Source organism: Achroia grisella, unplaced genomic scaffold (assembly GCF_030625045.1).
Source record: "Achroia grisella isolate CSIRO2021 unplaced genomic scaffold, CSIRO_AGI_Agris_v1 utg14824, whole genome shotgun sequence".
Taxonomy (NCBI): Eukaryota; Metazoa; Arthropoda; class Insecta; order Lepidoptera; family Pyralidae; genus Achroia; species Achroia grisella.
In genome coordinates this window covers 16,499-24,377 of record NW_026712641.1, presented here as the reverse complement: position 1 = coordinate 24,377, position 7,879 = coordinate 16,499, and positions in this window count along the sequence as shown.

The following is a 7,879-nucleotide window of genomic DNA, read 5'->3' as shown; positions in this document are numbered from 1 at the left end:
AAAGGTATGTGCGGGAATAGGAGAGGATAAAGGAATTAGTGTAGTGCCAATCCTTAGAAAATTAACGTTTCGTACCACGCTAAATTATTTATTTGAACAAACTATTACTAATAATAATTATACAATGATAAACAAAAATGTAATGTTATATGGCGCAACCACCGAGAGTACTTGACGTCTCACTGATAGTAAGGTTGTCTTGAGAGGTAATCTTTGAAGAATTTTGAATAACATCTGGTAGGTTAGATTTATACTTGGGGCGTGTGGTCGGGCAACCTCCTAGTATGGGCCTGTCATTGGGAGGCTTCCCCATCCTCGTGGATACATCCGCGGGGAACGGTGGCCGAGCAATGGTTTGGTTCTGGTACGCCCTGGGCGGGATAGTAGACGTTCCTTCGGGATACTGCTACTATGTCGGCCGATAGTCCGGCGAGTAGGTTAGGGGGCGGGTGTCGTATTCGGCGCTCGTCCAAGAAGAGGAGATGTAAATATTCTGTATATACTTGTTAATATATTTATTTTAGGTTTAGGGTTGATTTGATTATGGTTTGTATATAGTGTTATTAGTTTGTTTGTTTAGTTTATTTTGTTGTTGTTGTTTCTTCTTGTGTGTTTGTTTATTTTTAATGGGTTCTGTTTTGTTTCGTTTTGTCTTTCGTCTTTTCTGTCTTTATGTTGTCTATCCTTTTTCGTTTTCATCTTCTCTTCGACGAGCGGAGGTACGGGACCTCACCCGTTAAAAAAGGAAAACAGATGGGTATGGCGCACTTAAAAAGTAGTTTACCCCAGGGAGGTACCACCCGTTCAACGGGTGGAGAATCCTCCACCGGCGCACCGCATTCGGCGGGGCCGGTCTGCCCCGCGTATTCTGGGGGGGCAAAAGTCGCCAGGAGGTAGAGGAGGAAGAGGACTGCGATCTTGCAGCGGAGAGGAGGCAGACTAGGTCTGCAGCAAAGGGAAGTAAGGGGGGGAAAGAGACAGGGGGAAGGAATGAGGGGGGGAAAGGCTCAGTAGGAAAGGATAAGGGGGGGAAATCGGGGGATACAGGGGGCAAGGGAAAAGGGGGAAAGAAAAGAGATGAGAGGGAAAGGGAAATGGAGGTGGAGGATACCGCGTCCGATGTCTCAGAGGCATCTGCCTTTTCGTTGGGCATGTTAGGCGATTACGGGCGCGATATCAGGTTCGAAAGGGCCTGCAGCCGAAGAAAGAGGAAGCGGCATTGCTCGGACTCAGAGTCGGAGAGAGATGCCCTTCAGTGGACTGGAGCACGGCAGCTAGCGATGGCGCAGGAAGTCATGTCCCAGATCCCAACGCATGGGCAGAACCCCGAGGAGAGGCATCATCTCCTCGGGGATCCAGGCGAGAGCGAGGACGAGATCCAAGTCTCCGCGGAGATACTCGGCGAGAGGATTGAGATCGGTGCCAGGTTGGTCTTAGATATGCTGAGGAAGTCCACCAACCTCAAAGGCACCGTTGTCAAACAGATAAAGGAGGCGGTGGGCATGATCCGCGACGCTACCGAGTTTTTGGTGCGCAGGACGGCTACAATGGAGGTGTCTAGATTGCGAGCTGAAAATCTTCAGCTCCAATCCAATGACGCCGCCTGGCGCGCCGAAAATAAGAAGTTGGCGCAGGAAAATGTGCAACTACGGGTTGACCTGAGGAAGGCGGAAGCTGCGGCAGCGACTGCTGGACTCCCCGCACCCGTAGACGCTCAAGGACAGGACGCACCGGCCAGGGGCACCGGGCTCTCTACACCCGGTGCCCCAAAGCCGAGGACCTGTAGCTCAGGTGCACAAGTGCACTGGGTACAGGCCTTAGAAGACTCGGAGGAGAGGATAGTGGCGCGGCTGACGGGCCTCTTCGAAGCCCGTCTCGCTGGAATCGAGGGAAACCTCCCGGCGCAGCCGCCCATAGGGAAAGACACTGTCGGTCCATCCGCCAATAGTCAGGGCGCCAGTTCTTCGGCCCCCCGGCTGCCTCCTCGGGGGCGAAAGGGGGGTCGAAGAAAAAGAAGAAGAAGAAGATGGCCGCCATGGAAAGGGAGAATCCTCAGGCTCCCAGGGAGGTCCGACCGCCGCCGTCTGCGACCACGTCCAAGGAGCAGGGCTGGACGACGGTGGCGTCGAGGGGTTCCAAGCCCCAAAATAAGAAGGAGCCCGCTAAAGGTGCGGCCAAATCCAGTCCGCCGAAGGCTGCAAAGTTGCGTCTCCCCCGCTCCTCGGCGGTGGTGATCACTTTAAAGCCGGAGGCGGCGGAGAAGGGCGTGTCGTATGCGGCGGTATTGCGCGAGGCTCAGCAGAAGATAAATCTGTCTGAACTCGGCATTACCGCCCTCCAGTACAGGCTGTCGGCAACAGGGGCTCGCATCCTGCAGCTCCCAGGCGCAGCCAGCGGCGATATGGCAGACTCCTTGGCCGAGAGGCTAAGGGAAGTCATACCAGAGGAGGTAATCCAGGTCTCCAGGCCGGTCAAAACGGCCGACCTTCGTATTGGAGGCCTGGACGACTCGGTCATGCCGGCCGATATTGTCGCTGCTGTGGCGAAGGACGGAGGGTGTGCGGAGTCGGCCATAAAGGTTGGCGAAGTACGCCGCTCTGAGTCTGGAGCCGGTGCTGTGTGGGTGCGATGCCCGATCGCTGCGGCGAAAAAGCTGCGGGACCAGGGCCGCCTAAAGATAGGCTGGATGGCAGCGCCAGTTGCGCTACTGAAGCAGAAGCCGATGCGGTGCTACCGCTGCTTGCTGCCGGGCCATGTAGGCATCCGGTGCATGTCGGCGGTAGACCGCAGCCGCGCTGGTTTTAAGTGCGGCAAGGAAGGCCACAAGGCAAAGTCTTGCACCGGCAAACCGCACTGTGCATATTGTGCGGCTGCGGGCCGACGAGCAGACCACGCGGTGGGTAGTAGCAGCAAATGCTCCCCGCCGCGCGCCAAAGTGCGAGCGGAGACAGTGGAGGCGATGGAAGCTGAGGAGCAGCGACCGTCGCCCCCAAGTACAGGCCTCACGGCGGCAGACGCGGGGGCGTCTGCCGTCACCTAAGGAGGGTGAGGCTGGGAGTAGGCGCGCGTGGTGTCCGCGCGCGCCACTCGAGGAGGAGGCTGCAGAGCCTGCGCTGCCGGGGTCGCGGTGGACTGCTCCGTCGATCCCGTGACCCTGGCGCTAGCAGCGAGCGGAGGACACCTAGGGGTTTTAGCCGGTAGGAGTCCGGCAGTACCCACACGCTTCCCCCGGGGCGTGCGGGACTCCATGACGGATTTCCCCTTGTAAAAAAAAAAAAGGTTAGATTTATACTTACGTAACTTAAACTTTCTATATCGCCGGTGAGCAGATATTTGTACTGTCGTGCACGAACTAAGATAGATAAAAGAGAATCCTGTATGTTAGGACCAATCATCTTGTGACGGTTCGCCTAGTACTCATTTTAGTTTTACGTCATATTTTGCATAAAATGGGCGATAAAAGGAAATAACAATAAAAATGTACATATTAAAAATATTCACTTCAAAAATTGTATTTGATAACTAAACATAGAATAAATTAGCATATATTCCGTTATTTAATTGACAAAATAATTGTAGTAGAAGCATCGTCTTATTTGATAAATAAAATACATAAAATAAGTTAGATGTAAAATAGTACAAAATACTAAATAAAATCAATATTGTGTATTTAGCTCTCAACACCAGAAAAAGGATAGTTCGCTATAACTATCTATAGATATTACATGTGTGTCAAAATAAAGCCATTAAAAACTGTTAAATGCATATATGTAAACATGTTTACTAGTAGAAAAGACAATAGGGCGGCATCCTTTTGTGTTCGTCAAAAGAAGGCCGACAAACACACTATCTACAGATATTACACGTGTGTTAAAAACAAAACTATTAAGAACTGTTAAATATTTTTCTGTAAACATATTTACTAGCAAATAGGACAATAGAACGGCATCCTTTGTGTTTAACAAAAGAAAGCCGACATGCATACATAGGATGTTCCAATTTACTACATTGTAAGAGATCATGATTTAAATAGATAAATAGAAAACGACTTCTAAGGAATTAATTGTACTGAAACATTAGTTCAGGTTTTGATAATAGAAAGGAATTTATTAGAATTTTATAAAATCACAGTATGTAAAATAATAGTATCAACAGAATGAGCGTTTATATATGAATATTAACGTTTATCTAATTATAATTAGTTATTAAATAAATTATAAATTAAATTTTTATTTTTATTACAGACTTTAATATTAATTACATATTATATGTGTTTGCGATTTATTATAATGTTATATCAGCATTAAATGAATAAAACAAGTAAATATATTATGCAAACGCGGTAAATGGTTCTTTATATTTTATATAGGAAAAATATTTGTAAAACAAAATAAAATTTAGGATAAAGAAAGTATTACAAAATAAATTTAAAAATCATCCTCTGTAATGAGTGTGAACTGCCTAAGAACGAAGTTCTCACGTTGAGTTATGTTTAGGCATATAGATTTGTGTAAAACAAAGCCGGTAGAACTCAGATCAGGAGTAAACAATCGAAATTTGAGGTAGTCGATGGCGAGCATCCGTAGGTGTAACAAGTGTATATTTAATTCTTTTACTATTCGTAAATAAGGAGATTTTAGGAAGTGACTTTAATACTTTAAATAGCCGTTCTTGTCAACATATTGGTAAGTCATTTTAATTCTTTCACTTTATTTATTGTGCTCATAATATACTGTATGTCTGTTATCATTTTACTTTATTATTGGGATATTTTAGATAAACTGCCAAGTTAATTAGTAAATGTACATGTGTTTATTTATTTTATGATTTGCATGGAATTAATATGTTGACGAATACATTGATTTAGTTTAATTATGAATCTATGATGAAGTCACATGTTCCATCATTTGAGGAGAGGTGGGTCAAAGCTCGCAATGAAAGTTTTAGACCACGATCCCTGTGGAGATTTCTACAACCAGTAGGGACTTAACTTAGTTGATAACACTGTGGTTATCTAGGACACACACCCTAAGTTTTACCGTATGCATGTTGTATGGCTAGTGTATCAATATAGCGATATGTTGCTACTTTGGATATGCAGCATTGTGTGGGTAAAGTTTAGGACGCATTACATTTATTATATTACAACTTATTATACACTGCACAAAGTAAATAGGTAATTAATAAACGAATTAACCCATACGAAGATTATATACATTCCACAAAAGATGTCGTTGGGGGGTTCTTGGTTACTGAAGGCTTCACTAGAAGGAGGAAAATACTTGTATCGATGATTGAACTATTGAAGTGACATTTTCCAATAGTTTTTGATGATATATTATGATCCGTAAATCTCTATGGAGGCTTTAGTAAGGAAATATAATTTCTGTAATAGTTGTGGAAGTTTTCATCAGGAGGAGAGAGAGGCTCAGATCGATGAATTTATGATGAAGTCACATGTTCCATCATTTGAGGAGAGATGGGTCAAAGCTCGCAATGAAGGTTTTAGACCACGATCCCTGTGGAGATTTCTACAACGAATAGGGACTTCTGTTTAGTTGATAACTGAGTGGTTATCTAGGACACACACCCTAAGCTTTACCGTATGCATGTTGTATGGCTAGTGTATCAATATAGCGATATGTTGCTACTCTGGATATGCAGCATTGTGTGGGTAAAGTTTAGGACGCATTACATTTATTATATTACAACTTATTATACACTGCACAAATTAAATAAGTAATTAATAGACGAATTAACCATTGAATATAGTTTATATGAACCAGCTGAAGCAGTAGCAATTCGGTTCAGTATAACTTCCTTATAGATATAGAGATGTCTTTTGCATTCTATAAATAGTGGAACTATCAAATTAATACTGAATTATCATATTGAATTTATACGAATGCAACTATTAAAATACATCACATTGAAATTAGTAATGTTTGTGTGCACTTATCTTTTCTGTTGAGTATATTCTACATGAATAGCATAAATTAATAATTAGGGTTGTAAGAGATTACATTAATATATATGTAACTGTGAATATTGTAGGCATTGGGGGGTTTATTAGATGAATTCTGGGAGGTTTCCAGAAGTAGTGAAGGTGAGTGTTAATGCATTCTAAAGGGGCCCTTTAAACCTACACCCGAGTCACAAGTCTCGGGCACCACTTGTGGTTCTCTCCCTGAATCATCAGTGGTCGGTATGAAGACTAAATCATCATCATAACTAGTGGGGTTAATAAACATGTACATATAAAAGTATAATTGCTAATTAAGCTGGTATCATAATAGGACTATATAGTTTATTATTTAATAAACTTCAATGTACTAATATATAAATAAGACATGGTATCGTAACATCTCCAGTCATTTCTATCAATCACCCATTGGACAATCGGAGATTTATGTAAACGATCAATTATCAAAATTAATATATAATTTTGAATATATTTGAATACATAACCAACCATATATGTAATAATAGTATTACACCTTTATTCTATAATCAATTCTTATGAAACTTCGGTTCTTTATTAATTAATATATTTAATATTATTCTTCTTGTTCCAGTCAATTCAATAAAATAAAGGTTTATTTTAAGGTCTTTGGCCTTAATAATAAATACTAATTACTTGAGCGTAAATATTCAGTATAATAATATTAGGACTCTTATCCTTTAATTTATATATACATATTATATGTGTATATATACATACATATATAAATATAAATACATAAACATAATTCCATTCATGGGCTTCGGTCTTCAATGAAAATATAATTTATGACTATCCATCTTATGGTTACTCATTTTATCAATTATCAGGCCTTGGCTTTTATATCTAGGACCCCGGTCCTCTATCATATTGACTATCCACCTCGTGGTTGTCCATACATCACAATAATCCAGGTCACAGACCTCTGACACTATTATTTATATTATTTTGACTATTTCACTATGTGATTAATCAAATATTACTGATTACTATATTAGGACATACAGTCCTTATTATAAACAAAACATTACCTTCTGGTTGATTCTTTATGTGTGTCATCCAGACATCTATATTCAGATTTGGGACTTATAGTTCCCGCTTATAATATCTCATCAATATAAAGATTACTTCGTCATGTAAGTAATTCTAATTTACATATAATTGATGATTAAACGAACTTACCTGAAGTGAAGTTCTATCACAATTATGGCTGCGCTTCGTCCGAAGAGATTAAGATAACTATGTAGTAACGCGCATGGTGCTGCCATCTAACCACTAAATTTGAAAACCTAAATAAAGGGTAGGAAAATTAAAAAAAATAAAAAATATTATGAGGTAGATGTTGAATTACCGTCTCCCTACTGCCGGTCCAGTCATTTAGTTTAAAGTCCACGTAGGGTGTAAAAGAATCACACGTTACAGATAATTCAGGGGGTAAAAAAAAAAAAAGGGTTTGGGAGGGTCTTAATCTCTTCGGACGAAGCGCAGCCATAATTGTGATAGAACTTCACTTCAGGTAAGTTCGTTTAATCATCAATTATACCAGCGCTTCGTCCTCGAGATTAAGATAACTATGTAGACTTTGAAAGCTCTGTAACGTGTACAGCAGTGCATAACTACATTCATATAAAATTTAAAAACATGAAATAAAATAAATTTAGTTCAAATACTAAATATAAAAACAAATCCATAACTAATATGGCATAATCTTTATTATATAAATATTCAGTAATAAATTTACCATGATAATAATTAAGTTAAAGGTAATACATTAATAGTACTTATTTTTAAATCACTAACAAATTTCAGTGATTTACAATATAAATGTTTATTATAAAAAAATCTATTTATTAAAAAAATATTTTTGACACTGTATAA